General features: G+C 38.4%; 1 long non-coding RNA gene across 1 annotated transcript; it reads left to right on the top strand.

The window, feature by feature from the left end:
- Positions 1-10,460: 10,460 nt before the first annotated feature.
- LOC143886994 (uncharacterized) lies at positions 10,461-11,857 on the top strand. Its single transcript, XR_013253970.1, has 2 exons — positions 10,461-11,184; positions 11,658-11,857. It is a non-coding gene; the product is annotated as an uncharacterized LOC143886994 (long non-coding RNA).
- The last annotated feature ends 3,669 nt before the right edge of the window (positions 11,858-15,526 follow it).

Raw genomic sequence — 15,526 nt, 5'->3', positions numbered from 1 at the left:
CTAGGATAATCCTATGGAGCTGATTTTTTGGGTCATCCAAACAACATGGGCCCACTGTGTTTTTGGTCGGCGGACTAGAGAAGGTTCTCTAGCCGACCGACAAGAAACACTTTCCTCATATCTATCATGAAATTATATGATTAATTTCTTCGAGGAGGATATAATGTCCCACTGGTATCCAACTTTGATCATGGTCTCTTAATGTAACTATAATTGTAATCCTATAATACAAAATAATGGTTAGCCCTTGACAATAGGTCAAAACAATGATTTGTATTATATGGTCTCTTAATGTAACTATAATTGTAATCCTATAATACAAAATAATGGTTAGCCCTTGACAATAGGTCAAAACAATGATTTGTATTATAGGATTGCAATTATAATTGGATACCAGCAGAATGAGAATTGAGAAAAAAACAGAGCAACATGGTACGTATATGTTTGTATTTTAATACACATACAGAGACACACACGTGTGTGTGTGTGGCAATGGGGGATGGAATTTTCTAGCCATTTTTTTCTTTTGCAGGAGACAACAACCTAGACACATACACGTGTGAGTAGGTTGAAAGTTAATTCGATTGAAAAGAAATTGGGTGGAATTAAAACACAATAAAAGAAAGCTAAAACCTAGTTCATGAACGGAAACACAAGTTTTTTAAGATTGTTGACAAAAATCCCACTAATTCCTTCAAAGGGCACCAAAAATAGATAAACTTTCTCCTTCTTACCACAGAAAAGTGGGCCAAAAACTCAAAAAGGATATCATTGAATGATGAAAATGATTGTGAGCTTGAAGCTCATATAGCTTATATGAGCTTGAGGGCCCAAACACATGTGGGCCCACATTGTTAGGATGATCCAAAGCATTCATTTGAAAGGCCCTTACATAGATAGGGTGTGTACAAAAAATCGGCTCTATAGGATCATCCTAACCCATCCAAAAGTGGAGGGCAGAATGGACAGACACCGTTTGCCACAAATCTGCCCATTTTTGCCCTCCACCTTTGGATGGGATAGGATGATCCAATGGAGCTGATTTTTGGTACACACCCTATCTATGATGGGGCCTTGCAAATGAATGGTTTGGATCACCACAAAAAATGTGGGACCCATGTGTTTGGGCCCTCAAGCTCATATAAGCTATATGAGCTTCAAGCTCACAATCATTTTCTTCATCCTTGAATATGAATTTTGATATGAGCCTAAATCAGCAAAATTGTATAGCTAAAACCTACCCCTCCGATCTGTAGAAGATTCCATAAATGAATTTTGGAAGTCTCCATTTTCAGATCAGTTCAGATCGGAGGGTTAGGATCATCCTATAAAAATGATTTTTGGGGCACAACCTATTTACGTGGTGCCCAAACAGATGAACGGTTTGGATAATAAAAAAAAGTGGGCCGTACCTACCTTTTTAGACTTCACGGGTTTTCACGGCCACCCATCATATAAATTCTCTTACATACAAATCGTTTGGAGATTGAGGACCCATCCATGGACACCTTTTTTTTAAAATCGTTTGGAGATCTAAGCATTATGTTTAGTGTCTCATGGATATCATCATTGTAAGATAATTTGACATGAGCATGAATCATCCCTCGAAGCAAAATTGTCATTTAGATATCTAATAGAACAAAGATTGCTAGAAGCCTAGAACAACATCAACCTAATAATGATTTAAAATACCCAAAAAGAGAAAAATACCCAAAAAATAATAAAGAATAACTAAAGATTAGAATGAAAAAAAAAAGATGTTGCAGATGATTACCACGGTCCATCATGCAGGCGACCTTTTTTTTTTTTTTTTCCTGATCGGTAGGTGACTTCTTTTTATCTAGTGTTCAAGGGTCTAATTCGTGTGATTTACCCACCTCTATCACAGATTTGTGGAGGATTTATTTTAGTAGGTTTTTTATTAGGAAACTTCTAATAAGTTCTTACCTAGAAGGGAATTTAGTTTTTATTAGGAAACTGCTAAGGTTTTAAAATTTGATGATATGATTTTTAGGGTTTTTTTTTATGTATTTCAAAGGTGGATGATAATATTAGGATTCTATTAGGAGTAGGTTTTCTAACGATACACTCATCGAATTGTAGGAGCATATGGAATGAATATCTACCGATCAAATGGTGAGAGTACTCTCTCTCTCTCTCTCTCTCTCTCTCTCTCTCTCTCTTCAAGATAGAATAATGCAAAGAATCAACGGCTTTGAGACATCATCGATGAATGACTTTTTCATTACCTTGATCAAGTGGCTATGATCACGTCGGTTCCCTTTTAGGTCCTACTCTCGGTTTCCCTAGCATTACTCTTCTAATTATGGTTTTTCTTACTTAAGAAAAGTACAAAAGCCCTCTAGAAGCCAAAGTCACTTTTATGCACCTTAAAAGGAGATTTTATATGGTGTGTGGTCCTATAATCCATTGTTTTTTTAAAAGTACTGTGCGGCCCACTTCATAGGATGATCCGTACCATTCCATTTGGGGCGATAAATAGAGTTAAGATCATACTGTGGAAATGATTTTTGAGGCACAACCTATTTACATTGTGGCCCGACAAATGAACGGTTTGGATCATCCTATGAAGTGGGTCGTAGACTACTTTTGAAGAAATACTATATTATACGACCACGGAACATATAAAATAGGAAATGATAAATGCCCCCCTTTTCATCACATGGGACACCCTAGTGCAATGTACGTGAAAATCAAATCACTACAACAAACGTGACATTTAGGGGCGGACATTTAGGAGCGGTCATAAAATCCGCCACTAATTGTGGATTCGCCACCGCTGTTGAATGTCCCTCGAAGGACTAAACTCTGCAGCGGTCATGACCGCTACTAAACATGAAATATGACCGCTCATATATACGAGCAAGTCACCCGCGAAAATTTTATTCTTCCCGCGCGAGTATTTTCTCCGTCCCGCGTTACTGTTTTTCCTCATTTCTTTCGAGGACGTTTCATCTCTTCTCCCTTCCCACCATCAGCCGAACCACCCAAACCCATTTCCCCTGTTAAATCCCTACTCAAACCCTTTCTTCATTTTCTCCTTCCTCTAAAATTCCATCAGCCACCTCTACGCCCCTCAAACCCACCTCAGCCAATACTCCTTCCCCACCGACCACCTCATTCTTACCACCACCAAACCCTCTTCTATCTCCTAAACTCATTTTCCCCATCATCTCTCCACCATCTTCTTCTTCTTCTTCTTCATCTTCTACCTCAAACCCATCTCAGCCAACTCCCATCACCATCCCAGCCACCCAACCCTAACCTCCTTAAACCCTTCTTCCTCATTTTCTCCGGCAAGGCATTGCCGGATTCCTACCAATTTTCCCTCCCCACGTCAGATCTACTATTTCTGCCCATCTCCTTCAACCACCATCCATCCCCCATCTTGTCTTATCTGCTCCACCTCATCTCCACTTCCATAGAACCCATTTCCATTCCCATTTTCGCCCAAATCAACCACCATCAAACCTTCCTCCATTTCTCTGAACCTTAAACCCGCTTTTCATCTCTCCCGTTTAACCTCCATCGGCCACCACCTCTGCAAATCACCGTCACAGCCCTTCTACCATCTCCTCTGAAATTTGGGTTTATCATCTCTATTAATCTCTTTCTCAACTTTTAGGGTTTGGCAAAAAGGGGAAAAAGCTTTTGAGGAGAGGGTTTTTGCAGAGAAAGAAAGGAGGATGCGCCTTTCCCTCTCAATTGACAACTATTTCGCCTTTCCCTCTCTTTCGATATTGCCCTAAAAATCTCGCTCTGTTTTGGAATTTCGTAGAAGAAATCTGTGGATTTCGGATAAAGGTAATCATCTCTAGTGTTTCCATCTTTATTTTATAGGATTTCTTCTGTTATTTCTTTTTTTTTTTGGTCTCATTTCTTCTCTGATTTTTCGTTTTTCTCTTTTCAGGGTCTTCAGGGTTTAGGGTTAGAAGAAGAAGAAGAAGAAGAAGAAGAGGAAGAAGAAGAATGTATGTTTCCTATTCAATTAAAGAGGTTGACATATTTTTTCATTAAAAATGGCCATTAATATATTTTTAGAGTTTTTGCACATGGTCCTTCTGAATTTTTAAAATAAATTGAACATTAAAAAAATTATATGAAGAGAGAACTACTCGCCAGACAGTTACGATCCGAATCCGTGGTAATAGAAAATTTTTGGATCCCACACGAAGATATGTGTGTGCAATCGAGGCCGTTAATCTGATCTTGGTCTTATGCGAAATAAACATTCCAATCCGTAGATAGCCAACTACATAAAGCAACAGTTTAACTTTTCTTGGAGGAACTCTAAATTAGGCTTGATGAATGAAGGCCCTAGATCATTTGACCATATTTCCTCCATTGACAGCCATCAATCATCTGGATCAAGTAATTTAATTATCACTTTATTTTGCTTATTTTGTTGTAATAATATCATTCTTATTGAGCCTTAATTGATCTTACAGTGGGAGCTTGGCATCTTGCTCTGACTGATACCCTCGCCTTTCGATTAGCACTAAGGGGAGTTGTATGCCTTGTAACTCCCACAAATTCAATCTTTTGCTATTTATCATTGACCATCTCATCTTTTTTCTCTCCTCTCTCATCTGGGTCTGTTTAGGATTGTGTTATGTGCCTGGAAGCCTGATCGTGTAATCCGAATGGTAGAGTCCAAGTTTCCTTGGTTGTTATCTCGAGCTACGTATGACAGCTCCCCTTTGTTCTTACTCTTACCTATTTTGATAGGATTCTGATGAGCAGATCAAGAGAAGAGAGAAGTTGCAGATACAGACACATTTTCTTATTAACCTCAAAAAACAGAGTATTCATTCCATAAAGCTGCACACACATACCACAATGACTAATAACACTGACATAGACTTCACATCCACTACACCCCACGTTTGACATCACTTACCCAATTTTCACTCTCCACAACCACTCACTAACATGGGTTATTCAACAGTTACAAGGACTCCTATACTAACCCACTTTCCCAAACTACATGCAGAGTGGAATCTAAGGAAAAAAACAGACATATAACATCCCTCCCCTCTTAAAATTCACCCTTGTCCTCAAGGGTAAACTTCGGACATCTGATCTTCATATGTTGCGCATCCTCCCATGTCGCATCAGCTGGAGAGAGCCCCTTCCAATGTTGGGATGTATTGGAGAGGGAGCTGATGGTGGATTGTTGAAGGAGGTGATGTTGAGATGGAGGAGAGGAGGCTGATGGTGGATTGTTGAAGGAGGTGATGTTGAGATGGAGGAGAGGAGATGTGTTGGCAGGGAACTACGAGTTCCATCATGACATGTAACAGATGACTTTTAGAGCATGGAACTTTGATGAATTTAACTTGATTTCCCTATACATACTTTAGTTGTTCTCTTCATTGTGTGATGGTTTTGCTAAACAGACACTGTTAATTCAGCCTATGATGTCATACTTGAAAGAGATGGTTTAGTCAATGTGAACTGTGAAGTGTTCACTTCATTTATGATATAAATTGATGCCATAATTTCTGCTTTGATATCTTTTCCATCTGCAGGGATGTCATTGACGCTAGGGACTTGGAATATAAAGCATGGGCCCACGTTCAAAGTCTTAAGTCTTCTCTTGATGAGCACAACTTGGAGTTGCGTGTTAAAGCAGCAAATGAAGATGAAGGGTTAGGATGATCCTATGGACCCTTCCATTTGTGGAGGTTAAAATGGATGGGTATAAACCTCCACAAATGGAAGGGTTAGGATGATCCTATGGACCTGATTTTTTGTGGTCACGCTATCTATGTGAGGGCCTATCAAATGAATGCTTTGGATTATCCAAACAAAGTGGCCCCCCTATGTTTTGTGAGCGCCACCTCATATAAGGTAGCGCTAGCACCACCTCAGGAACTGGTTAGTCATTTTAAATTTATTATTAATTTCATCTTCCTCATGAAATCTAGTTAAGTTTTATGATATTTTATTTATAGATGTCTTGTGTCTTCTCTCATGTCCCTGTCCTACATTTTAAAAGATTCCGAGTTGTCATTTAACAGGACATTGGGCAATTTGCTTCAAGAGTCACTTATCTTACCATTTAAAAAATTCCACATCTCAATTTTTTCTCTTATTCAGGGATATATCTAAACTCTCTGAGGTCTTGAAATCTAAACACGAGGAAGGCAAAACCTACTTATCAGAGATTGAGGTTCATAATTTCTCCTTTCTTTTCCATTTGTTAGGTGGATTCTATAACTTTTGAAAACATGAATAGGGCTGTAAGTCTTACTTGTGTTCCCTGTAGTCAATTGGGCAAGCATATAATGATATGCAAACTCAAAACCAACACCTATTGCAACAAATTACAGAGAGAGATGACTGCAATATCAAGGTACTTCCTCTAAATATGTTTTATATTATCGCCTCACAGGAAAAAAACAATAATAAGGTTGTTTGATGTTTGTTTCATCTTGATCGTGCCTTTCCTGTTAATGTATGCATGTAACTTGTAATCTTATTTTGGTTCTAGCAGTTTGAAGTCCGTTATTTTCATTTAGTGCATATAATGATTTTTTCCATGTATGAAATTTAGTGCAAGTTAGCGTTGGCTGAGAACTGTATTTCATGATGATAACACTGGCATGGACAAATTGGTTCCACAGATTTCTTAGATGGATACAACTTTTGAGACTTATTTATTTAGTTTATCGGTTAAAAGATCCAAAAGAAAATCCTAGTGTGGATTTATATGTTATATTCGACTTTTTTGGTAGGTAAGCTGGGATCACCATCTACCTCAAGGTTGAGATACAAAGCCTCAACCATTGAGCTACAAGACCAACCCTGTTACATTGGACTTCTTTCAAATACAGAACTGTATTTCGTGATGATAACACTGAGATGGACAATCTGGTTCCACAACTTTCTTAGATGGATACCACTTTTGAGACTTATTTACTTAGTTTATTGGTCAAACGATCCAAAAGAAAATCCGAGTGTGGATTTATATGTTATCTTCGAGTTCTTTGAAGTGGTTGGTGGCTCAGAAACTACTACAAGTTGGCTTCACATATATAAAATATTCTTTGTTTCTCAAAACTTGGTTCTTGGGTGATGTCGCGTGGCTTCTTTGTTTCTGTGTATATGTTCATAGCATTTTAGGTGAAGGCTTATGGAGGTGCGTAGGATTGGTATCTTCTATTTCCATTTATTTGAGACCTCAGGTGAAAGGATGTTTCAAGAATACCCATAAGATGTTATTTACTTTAATGATTTGAGGCAATACATTGTATCACATTTGTCAAAACTGTTGAATCAAAGCACTTCATTTTGGGCGTTCCCAAGTGGATTCTTTGTTTGTATGTTCTTGCATGTTTCCAAGTTATTTAGGTGATGGCTTATGGAACTGCATAGGATTTGTATCTTTTAGTGCCATCTGTTTGAGGCCTAAGATTGACTTCCAGCTGATACTATGTTACTAAATGAATTATGAAGAAAACCCATAAGATACTATTTATTTTACTGATTGAAGGAAATACGCTGGATGAAAGTAACTCTTCCTATGAGTTAGTTCATGTTATTGACGAGGCCATATTTTTTAACTGTATACTTTGTTATTAATCTCTATTTGTTGTGCTAAAATGATAATTTCTGCTAATATAGTGATGACACTGTTACCATCATGTAGTACAAAATGATTGTTCTAAACTTATTCCTTCGTACAAGAATGGGTTGACCAACTACACTTTGAAGAAGGCCCTCTACATGTAGCAGGCTGTAGAAGCTATGACACTATGACCTGGGTGCCTGCTCTCATGTATAGCTTTTTCCTAAGATATGTTATCAGGATACACACGCAGTCACACAGGTCGATCCTCCAAATTTGGTTGTTCCATGCGATGTTTTGAATGATCCGATATAAAAGTATCTTAATGAGTATCCTTATTTAGAACAAGGAGGGTCCAATTATTGCAGTTTCAAATTGCAAATGCATAGGACAATCACGATCTTTGTCACAAGGATTTTTTTTTTTCATATGCGCTCTTCCCTGAGCTTTCTATGAGAGAAGCATTTTTTTTCATCTGTTCATTCAACCAACCATTACAGGTATCCAATCATAGTGCTATCTTGATATTGGCTATTTTTTGGCTGTAATAAATGTCTGCATCATAGTTGACACTATCAGCTAACCAGTCTCTTCCACCCATGTCTGGGAATTAGTTCACTGTGATAGTTTTTATAAAATCTTCATCTCTGAAATTTATTTCCGACTGCTTCCATATTCTCGTTTCACTTTAGATTCTGTATTTTCCTTAGAGAAGATCTAATGTGGGCCAAATCTTTAACGTAATTTCAATGGACAATCAGGCAACATGTATTTAACATGGCCGATGAACGGCAGAATTTCATGACTTGGGGCTTTTGGTGTATGCTTTTAGAGGTGCTTGTGCAATATTTTTTTTTGATAGTTGAATGACTGCAAATTCAGGGTGTCTTACAAATAACTGTTCTACGCTCATTAACCTACAATTAATGAGAAAATCCGCAATAAAGTTATCTCCAACAACTACTGAGCTCCAATCAAAGTTCATATGTACAGAACCCAAGTAGGAATGACCTGCAGGATATTGGGACAAAATCTCTTCATTCCCTGTGGACTGCAACTTTTGTATGGATTGAGTCCCAATTTGGGTTGTATTCATTCATTAGTTCGAATTGGGTTAGGCAGTTACCAAATTCATTTCTCTACTCAAACTTCTATTTACTATATTCACTTTATCACCTTTATGCACTTCAATTTTTAAGCTGAGCTCTACTTTCGTTTGCTTGACTGTGTGGGGTAGACCAACTTAGAGGGAAACCAGTTGAATTTGTTGCCACAGTTCATAACTCATCTGGATTTCGCTATATGCCTTCAATTGGCATTTACTTTGAGTCATCCATCTATTCACAATTTTAGTGGCTTGCAATCGAATGAAATGAGCCAAAAGGATCAATAGAGGTGGCAACAATCCCAGTTAGTTCAGCCTAGCATGTGACTGAAGTTGTGCCCACTTGACCTTTCCTGTATCCATTCCCCTTGCCAGGGTCACTGAACTTCTAATTTATTTGATCATTCACTACAGCTTTAGATATCCAGATATCTTTCAACACATGAATCAGCCCCTGTTTCATGCACATTTTGAACCCACAAATCAGCCCTGCTACTAGCATTTCAGCCCATGAATATGCTCCCTGCTAGCACATTTCAGCTCATAGATATACTCACTGTTTTAGCACAATTCTGTCCTTGGATTCAGCCTTAGTTTTTAGCACAATTCTGTCCATAGTTCACCCCCTGAATCAGTCCCAGTTCTTTCACAATTCAGTCCTTTGATTCAGCCCATGTTTTGCACTGATTCAGCCCTTGTGACGCACAGTACAAGTCTATTTTTTTTAAATCCCAATTTTAGCACAATTCAGTCTATGTTTCAGTCCCCATTACATGCTAAGTATGAGATAGTTGCGACTGTGTCACTTTTGGATTTTGTACCCATGAGATCATTTGAGGTAGGTATCAAATGTTAATGAGGAGTTGTTTGATTAGGATTAGAGTAGCGCACATGAGAAGTAACTCATGTCATCCTTTTTATAGGTGAATATCAACATAAGTGAATGGTCATGTCAATGCTATTTTAGGCCCTTATGATTACTTGATGGTATGGACTGAGTAGGTGTAAGGTAACCATAAAATCGTGACATATGTATATTGTTTTTGGTTTCCTTCAATAGGACATGGTTTGTTTTTCTTAATATTTACGCATTTTGGGTTCAATCGTTTGGTCTGCTATGTTATCATTTGGGGAATTTTGATATTTTGGCACTATTTTGTCTGCATCCTAGAATAAAAGGAGAGGGAAGTGATGGGCTGTTATTGGAGGATCTGTTTGCATGCAACAAGCAAGGCCAGTACAGGTTCAGATGGGGTTTGAGATCAAGGATTGGGGTCAGAAATTTAAAGATCAAGTCACTTTTAAGAGGGCTGTTTGTTTGATTTTGGGTTGGGTTGGATCAATCAAAACAGGGGTAATCCTAAGGCTAAAGCAAGGGCTGTTTTGGGAAGAATTTGAAAGTGTTAAGCTCAGTCACAGTGGGCTGATATGGTTGGTGCAAGAGAGGCTTTCAGATAACATTGGGGAAGGGTTTCTAGAGCTAGCAAAAGCAGCCATTTAATTTCAGGGACGTATGCCCCTTGTTAAGTGTGTAAGCAGCTTAAAGTTTCCTAGTTCCGGTAGACTTTCGTATGAATGTTATGATTCTGAGGCACCTCCATCTGCGGCTTAGTCCTTTTCTTGCTTTCCAGTCATGTTTCAGTTCGCGACCTGTTTGTCCATCTACTAGAATAAATTTGATGAGAGCTTTCTGATCTCAGTTTGTCAGCAAGCCCGTTGGTACCCGCTGTTGAAGAATGAGGTCGCGCCTGAAGACAGTAGATACAAGCAATTCAAAAATAGTGGAGTCTAGAATTGTAAAATCTGAGCCAGTTGGGAGGGGTAATATTACCCAATTCCATCTTCCAAAGAATGATCATGGAGGGAAATATGCTGTCAGGACAAATCCCATCTTCCATCTGTAATATTACCCAATTAAACCTGCTCACGTTAGATGAAAACAACCTGACAGGAAGCATACCTTCAGCCCTAGGAAACTGTAAGAAACTGGAAACATTGAATCTTTCTAAAAATAACCTTCGTGGTGCCATACCGAGACAAGTCATCGTCCTTTCTTCCCTATCAATAGCACTTGACTTGTCTCACAATTCATTGACTGGCTCCCTCGCACTAGATGTCGGTAACTTGATACATCTAGCAATGTTGGATGTTTCGAGTAATAAATTGTCTGGTGAAATTCCATATACAAGACAGCTAGTTTTAGAAGAGATGCTGCCTTAGTGTTTGTACTTGATCGAGAAATCAAGAATGTCTTGGGCAAAAGCTCATGTATCAATTTTGACATTTCCGCAAATTAATGATATATAATTTCATCTAATGCAACAATTTTATGACATGGTTGAATCACACTTTAGCTCTTATCAGTTTTCTGGTTTTGGTAAACCTTTTCCTTTTGCCTTTTTCCTGAAATTGGAACACTGTGGTTGTAGAGGGAGCTTCTCTTAGGAGGTGGAGAGCAGTCCACAATTCGTAGACGCAATTTACAGTATGTGCTACCTATTCTTTTTCGCCTTAGTGAGAGATTTCCTTTTTTAATCCACGAAATGCTGATGCATTTACAATTAGCAGATGTTTGCCTAGAATAGAGTCTTTCACTTGTAGTTATTCTTGGAACATAAGCTTATGTATTAAAAAAATTCTCAAATCACAAACCTATAAATCTTGTGAGACTTGATAAGATCAATTTCCTGTAGCTGTGGTCTTTCTTTTAATTCAGGTGTCTGCATAAGTGTAGGCATTTCGTGTCCCAAGGTCTAGTTCATTTGTCATGAAAGGACCATGTTTGGAACATAAAGGGGTGGGCTAGTTCTGTTAAAGTTGTTTTGTCTATCTTTCTTGTTTGAACTTTGTAATTGTAGTATTAGAGGCAACATTCCTTACCTTTATCTGGCCACATCTTGTCTAAATATTAGTAAGGAGTTTTATATAAGGTTCTTATGCTCTGTAATTGTCTTTCAGGACAAAGGCTGGAATGACATCTGCTGCAGAAAGCATTACGGAGAGCCTTCGTCGCACTCGTCAGTTGATGGTTCAGGTTATGATTCATGATAGAACTCACCCATACTTTATCATTTTGTACTTTGGTTCTTTAATGGTATAAGATATGTGATGTGTATATAACAGGTTCTAATTGCAAAACAGGTTATGTATCAAACAAATTTGTTATTCCCGTTGTAGACACCCCATTTTCAGCAGGCCCTAAACCCTCAATGTTTGTGCAAAACCCCATCTGAATCAGTCAATTAGGGTCCTAAATTCTACCCTAGAATAGCTTAGGGTCCTAGCTATGACTCCATGAAATTTAACCCGTGCTGCACCCCAATCCTTATTTTTATCCCAAAACCATCAAAAGGGGTGTGAAATATCAAGGCAAGGTGTGCCCATATCAATCCCATGAGGGAGAGGAAAAATGATTTTATCCCACCCTTTTTCTTGACCGAGCCACCCCGTTAGTATAAAAGAGTAGTGATAAATGTAATGGAGGGGGGGCTGTCCGAGTAAAAAGTGGGGTCGGAATATCACTTCCCTTTGTTTTTTTGTTTTTCCGATCGAACAGGGCATAAAAGGAGAGAAAAATTCATTTAAAAAAAAAAGGGAGGAGAGAACCAGAGAGAGAGAAACCAGATCTTGCAAAATCCAAACCCCTTTTTCCGATCGATCACCGGCTAGCCTCCGGCAAAGCTACGATCAGGGATATAAGCTTCAGAGAGAAGAAGAAAAATCCGAGAGAGAGAGAGAGAGTGAGATCTGTGCGAAACCCTAACTTTCCCATCTTCATCTTCTCCGATTGAGCTCCGGTGAAATCCCAAATTCCGGCCAACCTTTTCCGATCTACATCTCCTCCTTATTCTCTTCTTTAACTTGTCTGCAAGCTTTAGCTCCTTCGAAAATCTCAGATCCAAAATGAGATCCCTAATTTTTCAAACCCTAATCCTCTTGCTTATCTTCTCCGGCTACACATCCTCGATTAATTTCCATTCCATCTGCCATTAGATCTGATGATTTTCTTCACAGATTTTCCTCTTCCTCATTTTTCTCCGGTGGATCTCGTCGGAATCCGGCAGATCTCCATGAACTCTGGCCGGTGCTTCACATCTTCAGCTACCTCAAGCAAATCTCATCATTCAATAGCTGTGAATTCAATCATCTTATTCTAAACCAGGATTCTAACACAAGAAAAGGTACTTTAAAGAGCTGAGGTAATTTTTATTCTTAAAAATGTCTTGTTAACTAATTTTTTTTAATGCTAGTTCTAATCTGAGAATTATGGTTTCATCTCATCACTAATTTTGATTTTTAGATTTTGATTGTTGTGATAGAATTTGAGATCTGAATGTTTTATTCATTTTTAGTTCAATTTTAGTTTGAAATGTATGCATTAGGACCTAAAATTTCATTTTTCTTAATTCTGTTCTATAAAGAAAAAATGAATAAATTGGGAGACTCTATAGGCTAGCTGAAGTTCTTCTCTTTTAAGCTGAAACACTATTAAGTTGTTTTGGTTGTGGTTGAATGATTTTTTGGACACATGAAATTGAGCATGATGGATTCTATGATATTTGAGTTTGGAGTAGTTAATCTGCTTTGATTAGTGTGCCTCTTATACTTTGTAATTTTTTGTGATCCTACCATACATTTTTTTTAGTTGTGTCACTATCACCATATGCACATCTAATCTCAATTCAGCTTTGTCTTTATATACAATTTCAACCCAGCTATGTCTGTATCATTATATGTGTAAATGATTTTAGTTCAGCTGAATATCGGTTATCATGTACATGTTGTGTTTGATCTAATTTCAGCTCAATTATGTCTATAACAGCATAAGTATGTTCAGTTTTGTCTCCCTGTCCATGAATATGTTCAGTTTTGTATCTATGATTGTATGTGTGTTCAGTTCACGTCAATTTTATTTCAGTCATCCTCTTGGATGTTTACATCAACATGTAGATAATCAGCCGCCCCTGTTTTGCAATTCAGCTCATGTTCTATGCGATGAAATCAGTCCCTGTTTTGCAATTCAGCCCATGTTCTATGCGATGAAATCAGCATTTACCGTCTTGATATATCAGCCCTCATTTCATTAATGGCAGCCCTCTTTTCACTATTATCTCTAAGCAGCCCCATTACATATTCAATTGTTCTCTCTCAAAATAGCAGCCCATATTTGGAGGGACTTACCCGGTCGTGGTAGTACCCTCTCCCCTCTCTCTCTCTTTGTATATAGGCTTTCTTAGTCTTTTAGATATAATTGAACCTTTGTCCCTTTCTCATTGTGAAAGGGCAATGAAGGCGCTAGCCCAAGCCCATCATTGGAGGGACTTACCCGGTTGTGGTAGTACCCTCTTTCTTTTTATTCTCTTTTTCTTTAGATAGAAGTTTCTTAGCTTTTTAGACACCCTTTGAACCTTTCCCCTTTCTCATCATTGAAAGGGCGATGAAGGCGTTAGCCCAAGCCCATTATTAGGGGACTTGCTCAGTCCAAGTAGCACTCATCTCTCTCATTTAAAAGACTTGCCCAAGTCTTTTAGATGTATATCCCTTAAGACCTTAGGTTCCCCTATTCATTGCAAGGGCAATGAAGGATGCTATCTAGAGCCTTCTTAGGAGACAGACCGTGTCTCATTTATTTGAGTGGTTATCATCCTTTTAGAGAGACAAGTTATGTCTGAATAGAAAAATCAAACCCTTTTAGGGAGACAAGCCATGTCTCGTGAAGAAATGTCTTATCTTGTTAGGAGACATGCTTTGTCTCATAGAAAGTCACACCCTTTTAGAGAGACAGGCTTTGTCTCATTGGCCCTTTTTATCTTTTTTTTAGGAGACATGTCATGTCTTATTAGAGCCATTCTCAGAGTCATTAGCATAGGAATCTGTCCTTAGCTAGAGAGTCTTTTTTCAGGAGTCTGTCCTATCATCATAGGGGTTAGGATTTTTTCCAACCTCTCTTTCAAATCATGTGATTTTTATCAACTCTTGCAAGGTATAGGATGCTGTCCAACCCTTGTAGAGTTGTTATTCTGTTCATTCCCCTGCAAAGCATAGGAAGCTGTCCAACCTTTGCGGGATATCAGGAGTCTGTCCTCCCCTTATGATAATAGGATTCTGTCCTCTTGAGTCAAAAACATCTGGAAAACCAAAAACCTCAAAAATTCTTAGTCATTAGGAGAGTAGTTAGAAATCTATTCCGAATTACGTTGGCTTGATCCTCTTCCACGAGGTACGTAGTGCAGCTTGGGATCCACATCCCAAGTCCAGCCAAACATTTCAAAATAAGCATTTTAAAACCTCCAAAAATACAAAAAATATTCAAAACCTTTTTCAAAAAGATCTTACCCTAGAGTTAGGATTTTGTCCTAGATATATGGGATGTTTAGAGTTAGGAGGCTGTCCTGATTTGTATTGATATGGTGTGTCCTGTCGTGTGAGTGTCCCTAGAGTTATGAGGCCTTGAGTCGATCGGTTAGACATTTAGTCGAACTGATGGCTAGACTAGGAAGCATATAGTCAGCCCATGTTTTTCTTTAGGATGCACAGCCTAGTTACACATAGGATGTAGGGCCCACCTGCATTAGCTTAAGGCTAACCAACTTGCATTAGTTATGGCATATAGAGAGTCCTAAAAATTACAATTCATTTGAATTTAAGCAATCGTACAAAGAAGCTTTAAAAAAATAGTCAAGTCTAATGGATCGAGTCTAGGATAGCGGTTCTAGATGGTTAGGCATCGTAGTTTAGAATAGGTCATCGAACTATGTTGACTCCAATTCTTCCCGAGGCCGGGATACGTAGAGCAGCTGGGATGGACGGTCATCTTGGTCCGAGTC

Source organism: Tasmannia lanceolata, unplaced genomic scaffold (genome assembly GCF_043159265.1).
Source record: "Tasmannia lanceolata isolate RefF3 unplaced genomic scaffold, GAP_Taslan_0.1 ptg000012l, whole genome shotgun sequence".
Lineage (NCBI taxonomy): Eukaryota > Viridiplantae > Streptophyta > Magnoliopsida > Canellales > Winteraceae > Tasmannia > Tasmannia lanceolata.
Note: the sequence above shows the minus strand (reverse complement) of the source record. Positions and strands in the feature narration are given on the sequence as shown.